The 24,122-nt window shown below is 30.4% G+C and overlaps 1 protein-coding gene across 1 annotated transcript in view; it reads right to left on the bottom strand.

Annotated features, from left to right (window-relative positions):
• The window catches only part of LOC113396369 (uncharacterized), a 124,749-nt gene that overhangs the window by 74,074 nt on the left and 26,553 nt on the right, over positions 1-24,122 (bottom strand). The window lies entirely within an intron of this gene.

Raw genomic sequence — 24,122 nt, 5'->3', positions numbered from 1 at the left:
ACAAGTATTAAATTTATTATTGAAGTCGGTTGTCCCCGAAAAATGTTATTACATTTGCCATATGGTACGGAATATTATTCAATAAAACAATAAAGTATAATCAAATTGAACAAGTTAGGAATTAGTATTGGTGGAAAACATGTGGAAAAGAGTAAATATTGCGTTTCTCGCAGGATCGTCTGGGTTGAAATTCAGCTAATTAATTCCAAAACTGCGATATATATATGAAGCCTTTTAATTGTAATTAATCTTGTAATGACAATGACAATGACAATAAATTTAAAAATGCTTGTAAAGTTGAGTAGTAGAGTCTAATTAATCAAAGTCTCGTATAGTTTTCGTGAAAGCAAACGGCATGACGCTCTCTTATCCTGTCATGCACTCAGCCACCACCCTGTACTCCCCTGTGTAAACGTGGCATGTATATTTCTAGGTCCTAGACTTTATTATAACATTGGGAAAAATATATTTACTTCATCAACGCAACCCAATATTTTTAACTAAGTAATAATTTGTAATATTATTTAATTATGAATGTTTTCGTTGACCATTTTATTAAATATACATACAAACCGAAAAACCTATTAGAAAACGGGAAAACGTAAAAAAAATAACACATATTCTTTGATTTTCTTTTGTTTTTTCGAATACTCATACGTGCATATGTAAAATGTCTATCAATCCAATACACTACAAATGATATTTCACAAGCTGAGGAGTATAAATAACAAGGAATCGATTAGTTGAATGCGATACGGAACATAAGTCGAATGGCAAAGCGCAATTGCAGTGAAAGGTTTGAATTTATACCCAGTGCTCAGATCCAGATAGCACAATGGCGACTTGTTTTACACAACCGTATTCATACTTCGGCTTAATACTCGAGTACTTGGTCGATAAGTATTACAGTCATGAGTATGGATAGTCATTTGGATTTCGGTTAACATCTGAATTATAAAGAGCCTTTATTAAGAACTTATATTTGAATTTAAAATTGGAATAATTATATTAATAATACAAATCACTTCAATTGCCAACGTCATTACTTGGTGATACGTCTTTAAATTATAGCGTGTGTGATTAACATCGTATTGTTGATCCTTGATGATCTAGTGACTACTAGACTAGAACACATTAAAATATAAATAACAGTATCTATTGAAAAAAAAATAACTTAAGGTAGGATATAGTTACCACTGCAGGGTGATTCTGTAAAATATCACTTCGTATAACAATTGTGAAATTTTAAAAACCACTTTACGGTGATACTTCGTTTTCATATGTATTACCTATAATTTTTATACTTATTATACTTAATGTCGCTTATCAAAATACTGAAAGGTCACCCTCGTCTTCTGTGGTGAGTTTCGAGTTTCTTCTCACAGAATGCTTCTACTGTTCCAAAATGCAGATTCTACCGTGTAGAAGCGGGAAAGAATTTTAGTATTTACTCTTTTCCGGTAGTTAAATACCTATATAGTAAATTAAATATTAAATGCAGTTGAATTATTATTATTTAGCCTTCATTTCATTGAGCTTAACTCAATTCAACTTAATATGATACTATCATTACGATTACATGGCTTTGAGTTTATTCAATATTCATTGATATCCAATGTATTTCTCACAGGAATCGAAAAAAGAGATTTGAGAGATGAGGACTGATAAAACAACAATGATTACGTCAGCTAGCCTAGTCAAGCTACCCAATTAGTACCTATGCCTAGCTAGTTTAATTTATATATTATAAATAATTTTGATCACTTCAGTTTCAAATGTATTTATATTCAAATGCTCATAATTTGTGGGGTAAGTTGTGAAAATATGATTTCTTTTATCTATTTTAATGTAATATCTGGTTGCTAACAATTTCGAAGAGACAATAAAATTCCAAAGAATCCAATCATAAATCATGTCAAGCACAAAATGCTAATTTATGCTTTTAACCCGGGACCGATATGAAATGCCAGATATTTCAATCAAAATCGTAATGATAACCCGCGAGTGCTTGTCAGAATGTTTCGCTTAAAGGTCTTTGTGACCCAGCCGGCTTATACAAAATATTAAGATGATAATTAGTTACATATTTCATATCAGTATGGATTTATATTTGAGAGTTGGTTTTAAGAAAAAGAAAAAGTCACGTACACAAGCGAAATTCAATTATATATATAATTCAATAAAAACAAAATTCCTATCAGTATTCTTTGTAATTTATAGATCATTTCAACTGAGAAGAATCTTGTGAGCTCTTTTACTATAATGCTATCACGAGTTTATAACGAAGTGACTATGCCGGTCTAGTTATCTCGCGTCCACGCTACGCTTTGATCGTACAATCGTGTGTTCCGAATTCAATCCTCGGAAACCACAACTGTGAGACCAACTCACTACGTCGTATCTAGCTTCGTGTTCGATCTTAAAGTTTGACCACAGCGAAGCGGCCGCGAGACTACGACGAAATAATCTCGCTTTCGCTTTGAACGCGCAAGTGTGTTCTATCCCTTAGTTGCACGCAATTATAGTGTAATGTATAACGAATATGCGTGGCTGTACTAGGACAATGGTGAAAGCTCCGGAAATTTATAGTGAAAACACTGCAGATTGATATGACAGTACTGTCTTTTGTTTCGCCGACACAGCGTTAATTCAGTTGCTGTTTTTCTCTTTAGCAAGTTATTCATAATAAAATGTGATGTTAATCGTAACATAAAATTTAATGAATCGTTATCAGTTTTTTAAGCAAGTTATCAATTAAATAACTTAGAATATTACAAGTTTTTTTCATTTCAAAATTCAAATTTCGATATTCGTATATCTATTGCAATATTATAAATACGAAAGTAACTCTGTCTATCTGCCTGTTACGCTTTAATGACTAAACCAATAAACTGAATTTGATGAAGTTTGGTATGACGCAACGTAAGTGTATGCTTTAGTGTTTGCTTAGTCATAGTCATGTTTGTAGGTGATAGGGTTGCCGATCGCAATGTTTTTCAGGATATATAATGAAATAAAAAACACGGGATCTACAGAGTCTCTAGAATAATTAAGTTGATGGTTTGAGTTATGTTGCGAGTTTGGGTATAGTAATTCGTGTTTATATTCTTTTTTTGAGCGAACTTTGCGGGTACCGAAAGGATAACAAAAAAATTAAAACAAAATAATATCTATTAATATTGTTATAATATAATACCAAACCGGAATGTGTAATGCCCTGATTTTGTACGTGTTACCCTGATTTTTAAAACTTGAAAACGACAACCCTCCCATAGACATGTTATAATGTACTAGGAATGGCTGGGGTAATTCCTATGTATTAACAACAAATTGCAACATACATGCAAATTATTGCATCTGCCGAGGTGCGAGAATGCCCGTTAGCCGCAAAACAGCTAACTATCTAAATTGAATTTTTATCGGTTAAATAACAGTAAAAATATATTTATCTATACAAATAAATGAAACAATTATTTTGTAATAATAAACGAAATAAAAAGCCTTTTTATTCCATGCATAAATCTACAGTTATAAAGTTTTTACTTTTTTTTAAAGTTATATAAAAATAAATTTTTGAATATTTAAGTAAAAAAAAAAATGAAATTGTCTAAATACAAAAAAATAATTTGATTTCATAGGTAAGGTGTTTCTTCTTGGAATTTTTTGTGTTTGCATGGAATAAAAATAATAAAACATCAGGTGAAGGCCTCCTCCAAGGTTTTACATTTGTCTGTTCTTTGCTGTTATTAGCCAGGTTGTTCCTGCGATCATTTTTATTGTACCGTTTGCCTGTTGGGCCCTTCCATGTAGTGACATTTATTGTTCTTTCAGTAAGGTATTTTGTAATACCTTACTGCAAAAAAATTAAAATAAGAACATATATATTAAACTTTTCCCAGAAGATGCACCACGTTTCGGAGAAGGTTTTAGTGTATAATGTTAATACATAAGTCGCAACGCTTCGCAGTTTCATTTTAAGTATAGAACATTGGTCTGACAAGCGTGAATTTCATGTTTTCGTTTTGACAATGACACAAACTATCAATATATTTAGTTAATATTTTACTATTTATACAACAATACAACATCTGGAAATTTTTATACTATATAGAGATAAAGTATGTTGCGGAAAAAGAAGTTTACGAAAACTTCAACATTATGTCATGTATTTTTTTAGTTGCAAATATTTTTAAAAGAATTCATTCATTTATATCTGTGGGTAAATAAAATAACAGAACACAAATCTTATCTTGAGCATGACTAATTAAAACAAGTGCAGTTTCATTTAATATCTTTATTAGTTGTTTTTTAAGTATTATAATTAATCACGATGCGCTTATGAGCGAGGTACTTACGAAATATGACCTAAATTATAATTATAAGATATTTAATTTTTTTTATGTTTAATGTTTGATACACTATCATTCTGCGAAAATGTTTTTTTTATTCGTTTTCTTTTCTTTTTTGTAACTATGAAATTGCAATCAATGTCAAATCAAGGTCTCAGCCGATTAGATGAAATCTGAATTTTTTACGGCGCAAACAATGATGACCAGTTCAATAAAAGTTTAACTCATTTGAAGAACTTGAATTAACTAGTTCTTTTTTTGTGCCCTTGACTGGCAACGATTGCTTCAATATCATTACAAAAAGTAACTTTTCGAAATATTATAGTACAGTATTCATTGACTAAGTATCGTTTTCTTTAATGGGCGAAAAATATTTGATCAGGCCTATATCTGTTCGGTCATTCATTTCTTAAATTATTACCAAACACATCAAAAACTTTGACACTTAAGAGCGAACAAACAAACATAACTAACCAAACCTTGACATTTATAATATTGGTAGCAACAGATAAAGTTCTTAAAAAAGAACTACTGTCATATTCAATCAATGTGATGTTGTCTTAACCGATTTAGGCCGCGGCGGCCAATCTCAAGGGAGACTAGCCAACTGCGCAAGACATATTATTGTGCACAAGTGTGTGCACAAACATGGGTGCACTCTCTTTTCTCTCTCATCATTATTCGATGGAACAGCAAATACCGGAAAGAGTTCAGGCGCAAGGGCAATGGCTTAACGAGCTTTCAGAGGCATGGGAGTGTACATACATCCAACTTCCAGACACATTCACTGAAAATTTTTCGATATAAAAACCTAATCTCGTTCTGAACTGGAGTTTGAACCCAGGACCTCAGGATCAGCGGCCTTGTATATCTAGCCACTAGACCAACGTCAATTCAATACATATTGAATTACATACTACAGGTAGGAGCCTAAATCTGTGTTCGTTTATCAATTAAATTTATATTAATTTCTATATATATCATTTGACCCAATTAAATCGCAAAGAAGCATTTATATTGCTTATCAAATGCTATGAATATATATCAATTACGGACGGATAATATTAAATAACAGTCGATATCAATTAGCGTTAAGCTCTGATAATAATTAATCAAATTAAGATAGTAAATAAATAAATAAATACTTTATTATTATTATCACTATTTGGATATATTTATATCAAATTCAGTGCTATTTACTATCATTGCAATATTCTATTTTATTAAAACCTTGTGATTATAATTTATTATCAAATGATTATTGGTTATGACAATTATACAAATTGTACGCTTGAAACGTGTTATGTAATGTTATTATCAATTCACACGCTTCGATTTTTGCAGACTTTTGATTGTACCAACAAAACAAACGATAAAAACAGCGGTGCAAATATTTCGTTTCGTTTTTGTTCATCCCAGAAAATTAAACTAACTGATATTCTTTCGCTTTATTAACCAGTCAATATTCAAACTTTGATTTAATTTCAGGTTAATTATTATTCTACTTACTTAAAAGATTACTAAAGAAGATTGTGCCGGACAATGAACGCATCAGACGTATTTTTTATACACACTAAAATTAAATGTATATATTTTTCCAAAAATGATTGATAGTTTGAAGAATGAGATGAGATGATACAAAAACGAAACTACACTTTGAAAATAATAACAATTATGATTTCATTATTTGTTATTTTTCTATCGTTTTTTTATGACTAAGACTACAATTTCTTAGTCTACGAGTTATACAGGTTATTTGATAGTGATAGATGCACAACTATTTATAGCACGATATTATTTTAGTTATTTCTTAGCTTGAATGGCTATGCAAAGAAATTCGTCATTATTTTATTCAAATTATTTAATATTACTTAAGACTAGAATCAAATTACAATTATATGGTAACCTTTTGTTTTGTTCTGTGTCAACGACCTTATTATTGCACGAGTAAGAGATTCGTTGATTTTAAAGAACAATCAAAAAGTATTTTTTGTCATTTATTTTTTGTTAGAATGTAAAATAATGTTATAATTTATATATATAAATGACTACATTAAAGATTTGCATTAAAATCGTAATATGGAGTTAAGGAATTAAATCCAATTCATGGAATTGTTATTTCTTTTAAGTTTGAATAAATTGTTCATATTTTATGGCATTGGCGCCTAATTCACGCCCACGCACCTGGTGCTTTTGCTAAAGTTAGTTAATAAGGTAATTTACATTCTATGTACGAATTATGAATTTCCATACATTATTTATGTATTTCATTACGTATGTAAATAATCACTAGCCGTATGACCGATAGGATTTCCCATCGGCAAAATAGCAGAAATGGAGTTATGTACATATTACAATTGTCGAGTTGGAATTAGGATTTTAGTATACTTCCTCGGTCTACTTATTTCATAGTCGTCCGTTCCGCATAAAAAATTAAATACTACGGAACGTTAATGTTTCTAATTATAAAACTGAGGTCTAAACTTTCATCTTTTATTTTCTACGCGGAAAGGTGCATTTCCAAAAACGATAAACGTACTGACTTTTATTTACAAACAAAAATCCAAATAAATAACAAACCTTAATCCAAATTTTCATCCCCATCATCATATTTCCTTCTTCTTTCTTCGCGTCATACGTCACTTAAGAAAATCCTGCGTCTAATTTCATCTAGATTCACTGGCTTAGATTACGTGTTTACTGGCAGTTGGCAAGCCTTAATTTCAATAACAAACGAAATTATTTTATAATTTTCAATGTATATAGTAAATAATGGATATTTTATACACTTATTAAAAAAAAACATACTGACGGACTTTAAATGTATGAATCAAACATTATCAGAAATTTTCTAAGCATTATTTCTGCTATGTGGAATAGGTTGAACGAGCTTCAATTTTTATTTATTTTACCTTCACCGTTCATACATATTTTGCCCGTTTTTCAAACGTTGCAACCGAAATGATTGATTTATCACGAAACTACATCTCCATCATAATTTCTTTTGACAATGCCGAAAGTATTACCGATGTACCCTTTATGAATTATAAATATAGATTTGAGTGTGGTCCTTAACATCACTTGCATACGAATTATGATTGCTACTTTATTACAAATATGCCTTATAATTTGATAAATTCAGTAGCACAATGTAGTATTTGAACATTGATGCAATTTAGCGCTTACAATTAAGAGACGAGCAGAATTATAATACTATTAGAATGTCCTACTGTTCTAGTATCTGTCAAATAACGTTTATAAGAAAGTTGATAAGAATATTATAAATTATGTCTTTAAAAAAATCGAAATATATTTCATTTAATGATTTTTTAGTAGTTTTTTTTTGTTTAAGTATTATTGGTAGATCGAATATGTTGATTAATAATTTATAAATTCTGAGACAAAACTCCGTCTTATTGCCTCCACTTAGGACGGGGTCTGATTAATTTTTCGCCCCGAGAATCAGAATAACGGAAAAATACTGCTAACAAGTTTGCAACCATTTCGCGGACGTTATTTGTACAATGAATATTATAATTTTGATATATATACTGAATTAAATCATAAATAATTATTTTTAATATTGTAATGTTTGCACTTTTAACCTTTGGTAGAATTCATTACATACACATCGATTGCTTTAATAAAATAAAAAACCGACGTGTGTAAACGATATATTAACTCATTACATTGCACATTTGCATCAGTATTGATTTCATAATCACTATCAACATCTGGTCTGGGATGTTTTTCAGTCAAGGTCGAGCTGATAGATATAAATTTGGTATTTTTATGTTTGTTCTAGAGTGCATGAGTCCAGATTTTATTTTGTAATTAGTCACCGTCGCCTATTGTGAGTTAGCACAACCGAGTCCCTAATTCATTTAATAATCAAAGTTTTTTTATTATTTTGTTTCTGAAATCTATCTATACTGATATTATGAACGCGAAATTAACTCTTTCTGTTGCTCTTTCACGGCCAAGTAGAAGACATATAAGTAAGTATAATGCTACCATAATATATTTTTAGAATTTTAAAACAATTGAAAATTTCTTCACACAGCATTAAAATCATAGATAACTTCAGTAAATAGGGAAATAATGAAACGCGATAGTCATAGTTCTGACCTACTTATATAATAGGCGTTTGCTATCTGCTTATCGTTGTATCTAGGATAGCTGATAGCTTATCAGACATCTGAGGCCCACTTACCCATCTAGAGGGAAAGAAGACCTTAATATATTGTACTTTGTAAAAGTGAATTTTAAACTCAGATGGCCAGAGGTGTTAACACAAGATAATGACAGAAAAAGACATGAATTAACTTAAAGTTCTTTTATATGTTACATATATATTTTTAATTAAATTTGTAATTTAAATCTTGAGCATACTCGTTTTTTGAGTTACTTAGGAATACTGAGTATTGTAAGTTACTGCTAATAATAAATAATATATGTTAATATTACGGAAATAGTCATTGTTTTCACGTGTATGATTGTTATCATTTTATCTAGTTTATGTAAAAAAATAATAAATACATATTACGTTCTCTGCAACGAACATATAAAATAAATATGTATAATTAAGCCCGGATCGACTCAGACAGTTACGTACAAAGTACGTTGACTTTTACTTAACATAATACCTTAACTGTTAAACTTAAATAAACGTTGTATATCTGTTATCATAAGTAAAACTTTTTTTGCACCTAAAGTCATATCAGTAGAAGAAGATCTTTTCGATTGTTTTTTACTTTTATTTACGTGGGCAAAAATATTTTCACTTAGGCTCTTTTTGACTTCTGAATGGCTTCTTGAAAAAGGATCGATACACAAATCTGTACACTGGCTCTTACGCAATGATATAATAAACATCGTAAAGAAAATGTGAACCCGGATTCGGTTAGGAATCACGAGATTGACGTGGAAATACGCGTAAAGAATTTCTATTGGCCCGTGTGTCACATGTGAGTCAAGCTACAGCTTAAATAATAGTTGCGACCGTTAGAATAATTGCTGAGATGTGCTTTGAATAATAATGTACTCATTATAAGCAATCAATGCGGGTTCGAAAATGGAATTTAAATCTATTTTTTTTATTTTTACTTTTATTGCCGCTTGACATGAGTCATACATTAATTTATATTTTCTATATTTTAATGTGTTGCGCGAAATAACAAATGCTACGCTTATCAAAAATATCTTATAAAAAATTAAATGATAAAAAATTTAACAAGTAACTTTTTCAAGTATAAAAAATATATACGCATACATGCATATAATAATTTATTATTCTGACTGTATCTACATCAATACAGTTACATACTACTCAAACTTTATACTGGAAGGAATCTCTTATAGAGACAAGTTTTCCTTTGTAATGCTTAAGATTAATGTTAAAATAAGATATGAAGTAATTAATTTTAAAATCTTGTCTATATTTTAAGACGTTACTAACCATCAATAATATTAATGTTTTCAATCTAAATCGCTTGAAAACATAAATTTGAAATGGTTCGTAACTTAGCCGCTGACATCGCCTCCCTATTATTTGTATTCAATTGTATTCACAATTAAATTTCAGTTTACAACCATTTATCTGACTAGCAAGGAGTTGAGGGATTAACCTGTCAAACTCCGCATGAATATTGATAACCATAAATCTCCCATACTGGGTCATATAAACGGTTGGAAATTGAATCAAGTAAATAATGATTTTCTAGACGTATCGAGTTTTCTATGAAATTTTGATTTATTACAATATATTTTCTTCTTCTTAAGTTTTTATAATCAAATTCAAAAATAATATCGAAAGAGTAGGTGTCTATTAAACGCTCATGCAGGTATCAGTAAATTTAATCAGTCATGAATTACAAATGACAGATGGAATTATTGTTATTTTTTTCCCAACTGATCCTCGTATTCTGCAAGCGTTTTTTTCATTTCCACCTTTTATTGCGATAAAATGATTCAATTAAAATTATTGACACTGTAATATTAAACTATTGTTTAATTTATTATTTTTATATATTTCGAGATATTTGTTTTGTTTGAATTAATTGTAAGTATTAGTTAAAAAACAAATTATTAATGAAAAATTGTACTCGAATAAAAAAGAAATTATAATCGCCATGTAAATGATATATGTAATACATTTACATTAAAATCGATTTCGGACACCTCTTAAGTGATCGAATTATTGATACATTGTCTCTTAATAGTTAAAAAAATCTAAGCGAGTTTTTTTTATAATAAAATTCTGCTTTCTTTCCAATTAAATTTATCCTTAAATTGATTATATATTTGGTTGAGGACAATAATAGATTTTATACAAAGTCATGATATTATCTGGTCAAAGGTCAAATGTAATAAAAATATTGAATTTATAATTTCGGCTCAATTAACGGATTTTTCCCTTCTAATTATGTAATTAGCTCAATTATCATTAATACTATATATACGTGACAGTAAATTAGTCACGAACATCGCCTCAATTTTTCAATTGGTAGTCGTCAAAATTTAGCACAGACACATTTGAAACACGGAAATGAGGAATATTATTATATTTAAATAAGTGATAAATAACAAATACAAATACAACGACCGACTACATCTTCAATATTCAAGAACATGTGACAATTCTCGTGTTATCGTATTGAAATTTGCGTACTTTGTAATAAAATAATTCTTTCTATTGTATATGCCGTGCTGCCTCTTTAATTATTCTCTTTATTGTATATGCCGTGCTGCCTCTGGACACCGTGTGTGGTTTCAATAATAATCCCATCGCTTCGGTAAGAGACTTCTTACCTCAGTTTACAGTTGGATTATTATTTCTTTTCGTGTTGTATTTAACTCTGTATCCCCAACAACCAAACAGGTTTTCTTAAACGGACTGTCAATTGATGTATTTATAATTACTATGAAATTATCTTATCGATAATTTAACCGATTCTTTTGTAACTTAAAATCTGTCAATTAGGAGTCACTTAGCTCTTAACCGGTCACGTACAGGTGTGTGAATTCGTGACGAAGGCAGCCCCAGTGACCCACTTGCCGAGATAAAATGCATTATATTCTGAGCACGAAATTAACAGACTGTACAAAGGATATCGTAAGAGCGGGCAAGCTTGTTATGGAATTTTCTTAAATTGCGTTCAGACACTTTTTTATTTAAAATCTTGCCTTAAAAGGATAGTTAACTGTATTAAAAGGATGGATTTTTTTCAAAAAGACATTAGTCTTTAATATACTAAAACAGCAACAATTTTTCGTTACAAATTCACGCTGAAATTTTGTATTTATATTAAATAGCTATATTTTAAAAGAGACTTGCAATACTAGACTATTTAAAACAAAAATTGCTTATTTTATGTTTAAGCAATTATAATTAAAGCACTTTTGGCGCTTTATGATGATTGCTTCTCAGGTAAAGAATTTAGATGAACCAATCTATTCAGTGTTACGTAAACTTTACCTTATGAATTGATTTGAATTTAACAGGAACACCATTCAATTACCTGTGGAAAATAAAGCAACATATTATTATTTATATGATAATATATCTATATAACATTTCTATCTCGGCTTTTTTAATTAAAGGTTTTTTGAAGAGGTCTTGGCCAATGAATGAGCATACAACAAAATATTATTATTTATACTTCACATTGAACTTGATATACTGAAACTTTATAATCATACAATAGTATAACATAAAGTAATGTAAAGGAACAGCCTGTAAGCGTCCCACTTCTTTTAGAGCTTATTCCACCATGTTGATCGATTGCGGAATGGTGGTTATTTAAGAAAACAAAATTTTGAAATTATATTAGTCGTATAATATGTTGATTAATATTCAATTCCCGTTAATATAATAAATGTGAAAGCCGGTTTGATTGTTGCCTTTGTCCTCATTGCTATCTTAGGCACACTAATATTTCAGACACGGAAATTGATGTCATAATGCAATTTTAGTTGATCAAGTATCAAAATTATTTTATTTGTCATTGATATGTAATCCAGTAGTGTTGTTCTTTAAGAACAAACTCGAAACTCACCGCAAAATCTGATCGTGAAGTGTCAGAAAGTGATACGCAGCATTGACTTCAATAATGTTTGACGGATACGCGTATAGGAATAGACTATCGTAAGTCGGTATACAACATATAAAGAGTTATATGCGAAGGGGGTTCAGAATAGCATTGCAGGTTACTTAGTAATGTTGCTGGTTGAAACTTGACAGTGTCGTGTATTGTCATCCCCATTCTTGTAAGAGACATATTAATATGTATTTATACGTATATATTAGGGTATACCTATACACATACGAATAAATAAATACATTAAAATTTGATGTATTAACATTCCATTTTCGAAAACAGTACTATATCAAATTAAACTTGGTTAAAACAATCTTTAAAAGACACGCTTTAATCAACATAAAAACAAAAAATAATATTTTAAATGAACTAAAAAAACATATTGCGATTGCGAAAATTATACTTGAATAATATTTTCTACTCTTAATTCAACCAAGCATGTTTTTTTTGTTTATATTGCGTATGATAAACTATAATTATTTATTCATTGTTAATATTTTCATATTTGTAATGTTTCCAAGTACTGTCTCAAATAATTTATACATTAATGTATTTAATTACGTAATTTGGTGTTTTATAAAGTATGTTATATTGGTTATACATATAATATTAGTATTTTTTAAATAATGATAGGAAATTAATAAAACACTATTTTAGCATTACTTAATCGATTTTCGTGAGATTTCACGTTGCCGATAAATTTTGAACAATAATTACAACGATGCAAACAATTAACACTACAACAAAACAATTATTTTGAAAATTTGCAAATCCTTGTCGTAAATAATCTAAGGCTTATATGTTACAATTAAACTACGCCACTGATCTCTGGTTAAGTTTATATAAGTTATATATTTGGTAGATTTAAATCTAACAACAAAAAGAGAAAAGCTACATGAGCTTTTCTCTTTTTTTTTGTCTTACCATTGAACGTGAAATAAATTATTTGCTATTAAGTTATATCAGTCATAGAAGCATATGAAAACTCGTGAAGTGTCCGGATTTGTATATGTAACATTCGACTCTGATCCACGTGTTCTAGGCTAGGCCACCTCGGCTCTAATTTCGAACTACTTGTTCTCAATTAGAAATGTTAATTCACATAATAAGATAATGATAGGCGGTATGAGGAACACAATAATTAATACATAGCACTGGCAATTATTACTCCTATGAATGTATTTTGTAATTATAATTGACACGTAAACCTTCAGCTATGTGATACATGACTTGTTCTCTTTATATTAAAGATAAAGTTGTTTTAGTTTCAATATATTTATGGTCTGATTACCTCTTTGGTCTAGTGACTAGCTTATAAGGCTGCAAAGTCCGAAGTCTTGGGTTAAAATCTTTTTCAGCGGACCAAATTTACGGAAAATTAGGTATATTGATTTCAAGCGATGAAGCCATCGATTGTTTAAATATATTTATTTATATATCATATTCTCAAAGGAGGCTAATTGACAAGAGAAAACATATGTATTAATTAATTATTTTCATAGAGCTTTTCATATATCGTACTCGGATATCCATGTACAAAGAGCGGTAGTTGTCACGGTATACCCCAATAGAAATAAAATCCAATGTCGTAAACTGAAATTATCACAAAAAACAATATTTGAACCAGAAATTTCGAAAGCCATTAAGTCGCTTAATTACTTAATATATGGATAAATTTTAGCGTACAATGTTACGTCCTGCTTTCGTAATTTAATAGTTAAATGAATAGTATACAAAACGAAGTAGCCTAACAGATACAGTAAATCATAACGCCCCCGCATTACAGGACTTTAGCCTATAGCTTGTTCAATAGCAGTCTTATACATAGCAAGAATTATTCGTAACATTTATTTTACTATGTCTGGAGGCGGGACTACGAATTGTGTTTTCTAAACGTAATACGATTACAACCTTAAATAAATGAAAATAAAGTTGAAATTCGTGTATGTTTTACTTTTTGACAACGGTACATATTAATGGTGAATGAGCTAGAATTACAAGACGCTTAGATATAATACTTCGAGATTAATTATACGAAGGATCACTAGCAACGGTATCTAAATTGCTTAAAACGGAGGTCTTTGATCTGTTATCATTTTGAGATGATCTTTTAAACGATTACACTCGATCATAAAGGAAACCAATTTAATGCGAATAAATGTCTTGAATGCACCCTAGTATGTAGAATAATCTAGTAATTTGTCTTATTGCTTTGTTTTAATATTTTGTGTATTTTAATCTCTTGTGATATTATTTGAATATTTATACCTAAACTTTTCATTTATATTCGTTTCTAATAATAGTCTCAAAAGATAGATAAGGCTTGGCCGGTTAGGTCAAGTGTGAGTCAGACTTGTCTACAAAGAGATCCGTACCATTATCTATAAAAACGGGAAAAAAATCACGTTTTTTTATATGGGGGCCCCCTTAAATGTTATTGTATTCTTTTTTTTAGTATTTGTTGTTATAGCGATAATAGAAATAACTTTAACTATCACAGTTCATGTGATAAAAACTGGTGACAGACGAACAGAGGGACGGACAGCGGAGTTTTTGTAATAGGGTCCCTAAAAATGGGTTTCTTACGATATTACAGCGTTAACCTGAACCTTAGAGAGCAATAATTATGAATTGAAATGATATATTAATTAACTTAAACAGTAATTCTAAGTTGACGAAACTTTTAAAAAAATGTATAAACTTTTGAGTGAGCCAGTATAACATTCGCATTTGCTACTATAACGTTCATCCCGCATGCGATAGTTTAAATCAAGGAGAATAGAAATCGATATTCTATATTGTCTATATTTTATTAGTGAATTGTATCTGTAAAGCAAAAACATAGATCTTTTGTATGTGGTTGAACTACAGTTCAAAATATAAATGGTCCATCCTCGGTCGAAATCATTAATAAAACAGGCACATAGTTCCAATTTCTCTTATGTAATACATATTGCATAACCTCAAACTCGGTCGTCTCTACTGAAATATATCAAGGCGCCATAGCAACAAAATAACAATATACATTCTGGCCGTGCCCTTAAAGGAAAGTAACGGTACACTGCTATCATGAGATCGTCCGTGTTTCGTAATGCGATCCTTGAATATACAGCTTTTAATGTTGCTTGCTCATATGACTTCGAAAATTTGCTTACGACTTAATGATGAAATACGATCCATATATTCTGCAATATATCCTTTTGTAAACTGGTAAAATTATTGTCGAATCATGAATATTTACTGAGATCGATATGACTGCCTCATTGTTTTGTTAGCTAGCTATATATCTCGAGGTGTTGGGTTGGAGCACTGGATCGAGCCAATAAAAAAAATATCGGGTTTCAAATTCTCAGCAGCAGCCAGGAGTATTGAATGCCTCTGAAAATACATAAAGCCGTTGTCCAACTAACTTGCTACCGTGGCCGAATTCGGTAAGAAAAAATAATTATTATAGTTCACGGAGTTGGATTTGGATTAGTTACCAGGTAAATATACAATTCCTTAAAGGAGCTAAGACTGACCACACTGACCCAGTAGTTACACGTTAATCTGCATTGAAGATTAAAGCAAGAATCAACGAGATAATATATTAAATTTGTTTTTTATAATTATTTTTATGCTCGTTGGTGAATAAACACAGTGACGGAAAATGCAAGTGTTGGGTGCAATTTTGCCGCATTTGTATCACCTAACCCTCATTGGTTAGGCATGGTGGAATCAATTCTAAGCCTTCTTCTGATGCCTTAGGCCAGCGTTGAGTCATTTATGGACTGTTAATTTACTATGCAATTACTAAAACTCTTTTTTTAAATATTCGAAATGGTAAAGTTAAAGTAAAGTGACAGCCTATAAAGGTATCACTGCTGGGCTAAGGCGTCCTCTCCCTTTTGAGGAAAAGGGTTGGGGGCTACTCTACCACGCTGCTCCAATGTTGGTTGGTGGATACACATGTGGCAGAATTTCATTGAAATTAGACACATGTTGGTTGCCTGACGATGTTTTCCTTCACCGCCGACCACGAGATGAAGTATAAAAACAAATTAAGCACATGAAAATTCAGTGGTTGCCTTGGTTTGAACTAGCAATCATCGCTTAAGGTGCACGTGTTTTAACCACTGGGCCATCTTGGCTCTCAATATTCGAAAATGTTAGATATATTGCGTGCATGCAGCTAAGAAAATGTATATGGGTTAAAGTGCTTATCATTAATATTAAACGCGGAACGGAAACGTAATGTGTATAACGCTTATCTGAATGAGATTTCAACTCGTAAGGAAATTTAGCTTCAATGACTTGTCTTTTAGCTTATTCTGTTTGCTTGTTGTTTATTTTAAGATTTATAAATGCATTATGGTCTTCGCTGTACTTTATATAGCCATATATAAGATAACAAGTTTTCGCCCGTGTCGCGTGATTGGTGTGTCATGATGGTCGTAGATTTTATATATTAAAAAGTATATCCTTCCTTGTGGTTCAAACTTGCTTCATACCAAAAGTCATCAAGTTAATTTTAGTAATTTATCCGTTAAAGCATAATAGACAGAGTTACTTACGAATATTTAATGTCATTATACAACTTTTTAATTCTTGTCGTTATTATACTAAAGAAATTATAGTTAGTACCCAGAAATAAGGAAGATTGACACAATAGGTCTTCAAAAAACCCTATTCATCATCTATGTCTAACGATCACTTGGTATGCCAACCTAGCACTTCGATTTGCAAACACGTTTCGCTCTGTCCGTCAAAAATAATTCAAAATGCCAATCATTGTGCACCTCGATCATGTAAAGGAATAAACACGTACGAGTGTCGAATAATCATTGGATAACGACCAGGGGATTGCGACGATTGTCCATTCAAACCACGCACATAGTCATCAAAACGACGAGATAACCATGATTGATCATATGATTGTTTACTGGGGTAATTTACTCTGTAAACGATTATTTTACAGCATATTACATTGATGTGGTTATTTTAACGGCTATTGGGTTACTCGTACGCTTATTGCTCACTTTGACCGTGAAATTTATAAGCACGTTTACCCAGCCATATGTGAACTTAAAATAAAAAAATCCGGTTTAATTTCTTTTGTATTACATTAGTGTTTTACGACTGTGTTGACAATCGGTATCTTTGTTTTTACAATTAGTATAATATTATTGCGATATTTTATCAAGATATGGGCATTCATAGAGGGTTTTTGGCGTAATAACGTTATAGGTACGACTATTATGACTTATATGTTTTGAACAGGCTTACACAAGGATACTAAAAATATACATTTTGGTGAATTATGTCGTACCATACGTGCAAATTATTGTATTAAAACGGATTTTAGGCTACCGTAAGACAATATTAATATAAAAAGTAGCAACAATCTGCGGTAACTAAATCTAAATACACACAGATATACGTCTCGCTATAAATATAATTAAGAGTTGACTATGAAAATCATGGATTTAATGCTACTAAATGCATTATATTCCATGAATGAGTAATAATGCAATCTAAAAGTTATGCCCGGTTAATGTTTTTTTTTGTATTCTAAGAGTATATGAACTTGAGTATACACTTCTATAGGGTAATTTTAACGAATGTGAACATAACTGTACACCTCTATGGCATAAGAATAACCCTTCATTACACTCCAATGAACAAAATCTCATTCAACAGTCACTGAGCTGGAAAAAGTAATATGTATTAAATGTCATAGACCGAAGTGACATTTTCACAATTGTTTTGTTATTATAATATTTATAAAATATGGTTATTACTTTTTACAAATGATATAAATTATTATAAAAATCATGTTTCTATACAAATGTTTTCTATAAGAAGAAATATAGAATATACTTAACGAGATTTCCAAATTATTTCATGATTTTTAAGTTCGTTGAGCTATTTTTTTGCAGATCATTAAAAAGGCTCGGGCCATCGACTATAGATCTATTTATAAGTACCTGCAGCAGATTTTGGCAGAATATACTTGACATAATTTCGAATCACGGCTCTGTTAAATACATAATAATTGAATTACTACTCAAGCGTATAGGAAGTCTTCTTGTATTGCCTTACGAAATGCATCTCGATGTAGGTCGTATTTATTTATAAAACACTTCAAGCGGGTATTACTATGATGTTTAATACTTGTGATTATAGTAATGTGCTAGGTGTTTGAAGGCATATTGTTCAGGAGCCTGCTGCTAAGTCCTCGAATCTATGTAGATACGACGGGTCATAGTCTAGTATAACTCAAATTCAAATTCATGCTCATTTACATTCCTTAATTACTTGAATGTTTTGAAAGATTTTTAGTTCATACAAAATCCACTTTTTTGGTCAATAGAACCAATGTCATGATACCTTAATGTTTGAAGTTTTTAATTGTAAAGTATGTTGTTTTTTAAAAAAAATATCTTTATGTCAACGCGTAAGGAAAAGACAATGCATTTGGTGGGCTTATATTCTCTTATCTATGTCTTCAGTATAACTAGACCAATTCGGTGGTCGTATTCTTTATCTTTTTATTAATATTCACATATATATATATATATATATATATATATTGTTTCTTAATGTGTCCCCTACGAGTTTTATATATAATTTATCCGCTGAAGTTTAAACTTTGTACAGGTTATGTTGGCGTTAAAGTAAAGGTGTCTAACGTAGTACCATTAAGGAAGCGTTGGCGCGCAAGTCGTGTTAGATAATGTTTCACACAAAAGCATTGCGATGTTAGCCGTGAATTTGCTAGTATTATATAAATGTGCCTGTACATTTGTATATAGTTGTCTGATTCCAAGAACAGTCACGGTTACCTCAAAACTAGAATCGTTTGTGTGTTTTTAATGTATCACGAGTGAATATTTTTCATAGTTTTACAATATGGCATAACATATTCTTTGAAAGTGAATTATCATGTAAATGTGCATTTTAAATATAATAACAATGATGATGATATTTAAGATATGTAACGCTTAAACAATTTTGATTTATGTCTAGCAAAACCCGTAGTTTCGTTGGTGACGGAAATTATAAAATATTTAAATTTTATATTATAGAAGCGGTAGTCTACGACAAAAAAGCGAAATAAATAGATTAAATAATAAATGATACCCTAAGAATATTTCTCATAATTCAGTTATTTGCTTTATAATTTTTAGCCGCCGTTATGATTACCCCGGACAAACAGACTGACAGCTTGCAAAAAAAGATTGTTGTTATAGTAACTTTAAAAAAGTTATCTTAAAATCACCGTCAGACACTTCAATTTTACTTATTTGTATTTGTTTGCAGATCCAAGAAGTAAACCTTGGCATTGATACTAGTTCTTATCAGGTTAGTTTTGAGGTCTTTATCTACATTGAAAAATCTAATCTATACATATTTCTGTTACGGGGCCGACAGTGTACGAAATATATTATGTAGATCGACTATCGTACATATTATCATCGTATACGTTGAAGCCAAAATAACTTTTTTCTGTGTGCTTTTGTTTCGTCGTTCGCTTAAATTTTCATTTTCATTTTTATAAAGTAATTTCTTTCCACAAATTGATCTTTGCTAGCGACTATCGGCTAGATTATATAGATATTTCGAGAGGATACGATAAAATAATTATCGCTTTTCTTGGTGTTCTCCGATTTACGTAATAATCATAATCATTTCTAAATAACCAAGGCCAGATTTTCCGAACACAGTCTTTAATTATCACGGATAATACTTTAAATAGTGATAAAGCTGAAGACATAACAGTTATCTGAAGATTTTTAAATAAATTCGTGCCAACGTTACGCTTACGCGCATTTTTTTACTGTTCGCTACATTTTATGACTTTATCTACTTCATATTTTATATAAAAAAACATATGAATCATCGGTCAAATTCTCTGCTGCTTATATACATAGAACTTTAAAACACGTTATACTAATTATATTATACGTTTATGCAAATTTAACAGTAATTTGTTGTTGAATATTGTATATGCATTTCGACTTAATAACGTAATAACTAAAATTAAATAATTCAAGTAAGATAAAATAAGCCGTTAATATAAAATATAATTTCAAGGATGAGCTATTTTGTATGTATACGAATACATATACTAATAAATAAAACAGATAAAGTTTAGAGTTTGAGTTTATTATATCAATTTTTCAAAAATTATGAGCTATACTAAATGTCAAGACTCGATGTACAAATTGTTTATGGAAATGTCATAATACGTTTAAACATTTTGTCTAAAAAATAAAAAAAAATGATTTCATATTTCACATGATGTATTTTGATATTTTAAGGTTGACAAATTTGCGCATATAGCGATACAAATGAGCGGTCTGATTCATTAATGTATGGAAAACAGGCTGTCTATGAATCACATTTGAATTCGTTGTGCATGCTTATGAAAATATCGCTGATAGATTATGTTTGTAGATATTGAAAGTATATCAATCAGTATATTAAAATATTTATAAAAATAGTTGTTATACCTGTTAGGCAAATTATAATATAAGTGGTTATAAGTATTAATAAATATAAGTAATTTCTGTACGTCGAGATAATGTATGCTATTTATGGTAAATCGTTGTTGCAGCAAACACTTTAAATTACAGAGTATCTTAAGGCATACTTCTTGGTTACACGATGACAACATTTGGTTCAGGGTTGGCAAATTATATTTTATAACTGAATATTTTGTATAAATATTATTTCATTTTGAATCATCTACTAATACAATTGATTACATACATTAGTCAATAAAAAATAAATAATAAATAAAAACATCCCTTCAAATAAAAAATAATAAGTTATATTTCAATATTCGCAAAAATCACATTACGTGAAATATCAATTTTGTATCTAAAAATAAATCGAATGTACCTACTGCGTTGTGCCGAGTTCTCTGTTATACGTGAATCAATTGCTGGGCAGACGTAGAAAACAAGCAGTTAACTGTTACACGGAATTGGCCTTTTTCCAGATATATTCATGGGTACGTCGACGACAGTACCTAATTGACAACATTAACGTAGACATACTGTTTAGCATTAGGCTTGATTATGAAATGATGATAAATCACTGAATATAGATGCACGAACTTATAATACGAACTGTTGTAAGTATAATATTGTAACACAAATTAATACGACTTTGTTATCTAACAACCACGTTATGTACAGGCGTTGTTTTAATCTTATATTTGATTAAACAATAAAATCATATTTTGAATGTTAAATCTGAAAGTGATCAGGTACTAATTTTATCTTCCTTTATTAAAGAAAGGGATTCTGTCACTCCAAATGCGGTTCCAATAATGCATTCATATAAGTTCAAAGTGGTAACATTGTCATACAGACAACTTTTGTTACATCATACATACGACGTTTCATGAAATTCATTTGACATTGATATTTGCATGATTGTCAATATCATGACAAAAAGTCTGGAATCTCAGTATTGTTTGATATTGAGATTCCAGACTTTTTGTCACGTTCTCACGCTCATAACAGTTTTCCCAATATCCTTTTAGTAGATTACATATTTGTTACACTGCTCTTAAAATCTTCAAGCGTTATCATAATAATAATAATATTTTTTTTTTTTGCATTAGCAGCCTGTAAATTTCCCACTGCTGGGCTAAAGGCCTCCTCTCCCTTTGAGGAGAAGGTTTGGAGCATATTCCACCACGCTGCTCCAATGCGGGTTGGCGGAATACACATGTGGCAGAATTTCGTTGAAATTAGACACATGCAGGTTTCCTCACGATGTTTTCCTACACCGCCGAGCACGAGATGAATTATAAACACAAATTAAACACATGAAAATTCAGTGGTGCCTGTCTGGGTTTGAGCCCGAAATCATCGGTTAAGATGCACGCGTTCTAACCACTGGGCCATCTCGGCTCTTATTATTATTATCATATGTGTTATTATAATAATAATAATTAATAAAAAAAAAATTGAAAGCATAATACTGTTTGAATATTACTAACTCGGCTATTGAATAATTATCTTTTGAAATATACTTTATCAACGCCGTAGAAGACACCACACTTGCAAAACAATACATAGCCTAGTTTGGTTATTTACAAAATTACTTGGCATATTTGCATAATAACGTCATTCTGTTTTGTAGACCCGTTACCGCAACTTGGATTTACTATGCATATTGAGATGACTGTAAAAATGTATGTACGTGACACGATTAATGCATTTATATTAGCTTCTAGAGAACAGGAAAACGGTTATATGATGTCCTTTACCAATTGTATATTCTACGAAATTCATGTTTCTGTACGTATAGTTGTGAAATACTTAATCATGTAGAATTTCGTCAGAAAATTATTTTGATACTTTTTTATATAATAAGTACTCACTATACAGTAAGCATCTTACTCTTAATTTTTGTTTTAAATAATCTGTGTGATTTCTCTAAATATACAATAACCAATTAGAAAATTTCAATTCAATGCGTAGCAACGCTATTTCAAGGCACATTGTCGAAAATATTTTTTACAACTAGCAATAGATTAAGTGACACGCACGAAATCGTTTAAATATCGAATTCATGCGAATCGGCGCGAATGTGATCCGTGTTAGAAGTTAAAAAAAAACGTTGGTAACATGTGCACGTGAGTTTTCCGATCAAAGATATGATGTATGGTAAAAGAATGGGCCTTTGCAAATTTTAACCAGCCATTTTTAAAAGCCACGACAAGCAGCTAGTCTACATATTGATACAATTGTATCGTTATTGAGGAAAATTAATGCAAATGATTCATTCAAACAACTCATGTCAGTTAAGTCACAGCTTCCTTTATATTCATTAATTTTAAACAAATAAATGCAATTGCTCAATGTATTCAATTGTTTTAATTGTCATACTTGGAAGCATGAATAAGATTGATGTAAATGTATATTATGTAATATGTTATGAATGGAATACAGAGTATCTTCGAAAATATATGATATCCTATTGTTATGTAGAGGTTATCAAGAATCATAAACAATGAGTTATCAAGGAGAGTGATTCAGAGTCTCAAGTGTACTAGTCCGATAGAGGTGGACAAATTATAAAGAAGAAAATCGTTTGGCATCCTTCGAGTGATATTTGGATTTGCAAAAACTTTTTTTACCTTTATCTTTTCGAATTTAGTGTGTGCTATATTTAATAATATGTTCAATGAATGTTTGTTTCTCTTGACCGACTTCGGTAACGACGACCATTGCCAATGGAGATCTGTCAATTGCACAGGCTCAATATAGTGCGCAAGTTTGTGTGCACTGGTGCGCAACAGATATATATTTCTAGACTTTAAATTCATTAATGTTAGATCCTCAATGACTCAGTGGTATCGTTCAAATTGTTTTACGTTTTACGTTGAGTGGCAGAAATAATTAACAAGAAGTTTTAAAAATAGACATTGTTTGAAATAAATGTTAAGTCATTTTAGTATGAGTAATTACTGATTTTAAATATTTGTTATAAATAGTAGCTTTATTGTAGTTATTTGTTCAAGGTAATTTGTTTGTTTTTTTTTCTTTAGAGCTGGTAGGTACCACAACAACCAACCATATAATATACGTAAAAAATAAATATTACTTACAGTTCAAATAGTACGCTTTCTAAAACTTGAGGGCTTCTAACATGCGTAAGTATTGATAACCAA

This window comes from Vanessa tameamea, chromosome 6, assembly GCF_037043105.1.
Source record: "Vanessa tameamea isolate UH-Manoa-2023 chromosome 6, ilVanTame1 primary haplotype, whole genome shotgun sequence".
NCBI lineage: Eukaryota > Metazoa > Arthropoda > Insecta > Lepidoptera > Nymphalidae > Vanessa > Vanessa tameamea.
This window is presented reverse-complemented; position numbering and strand designations above follow the sequence as displayed.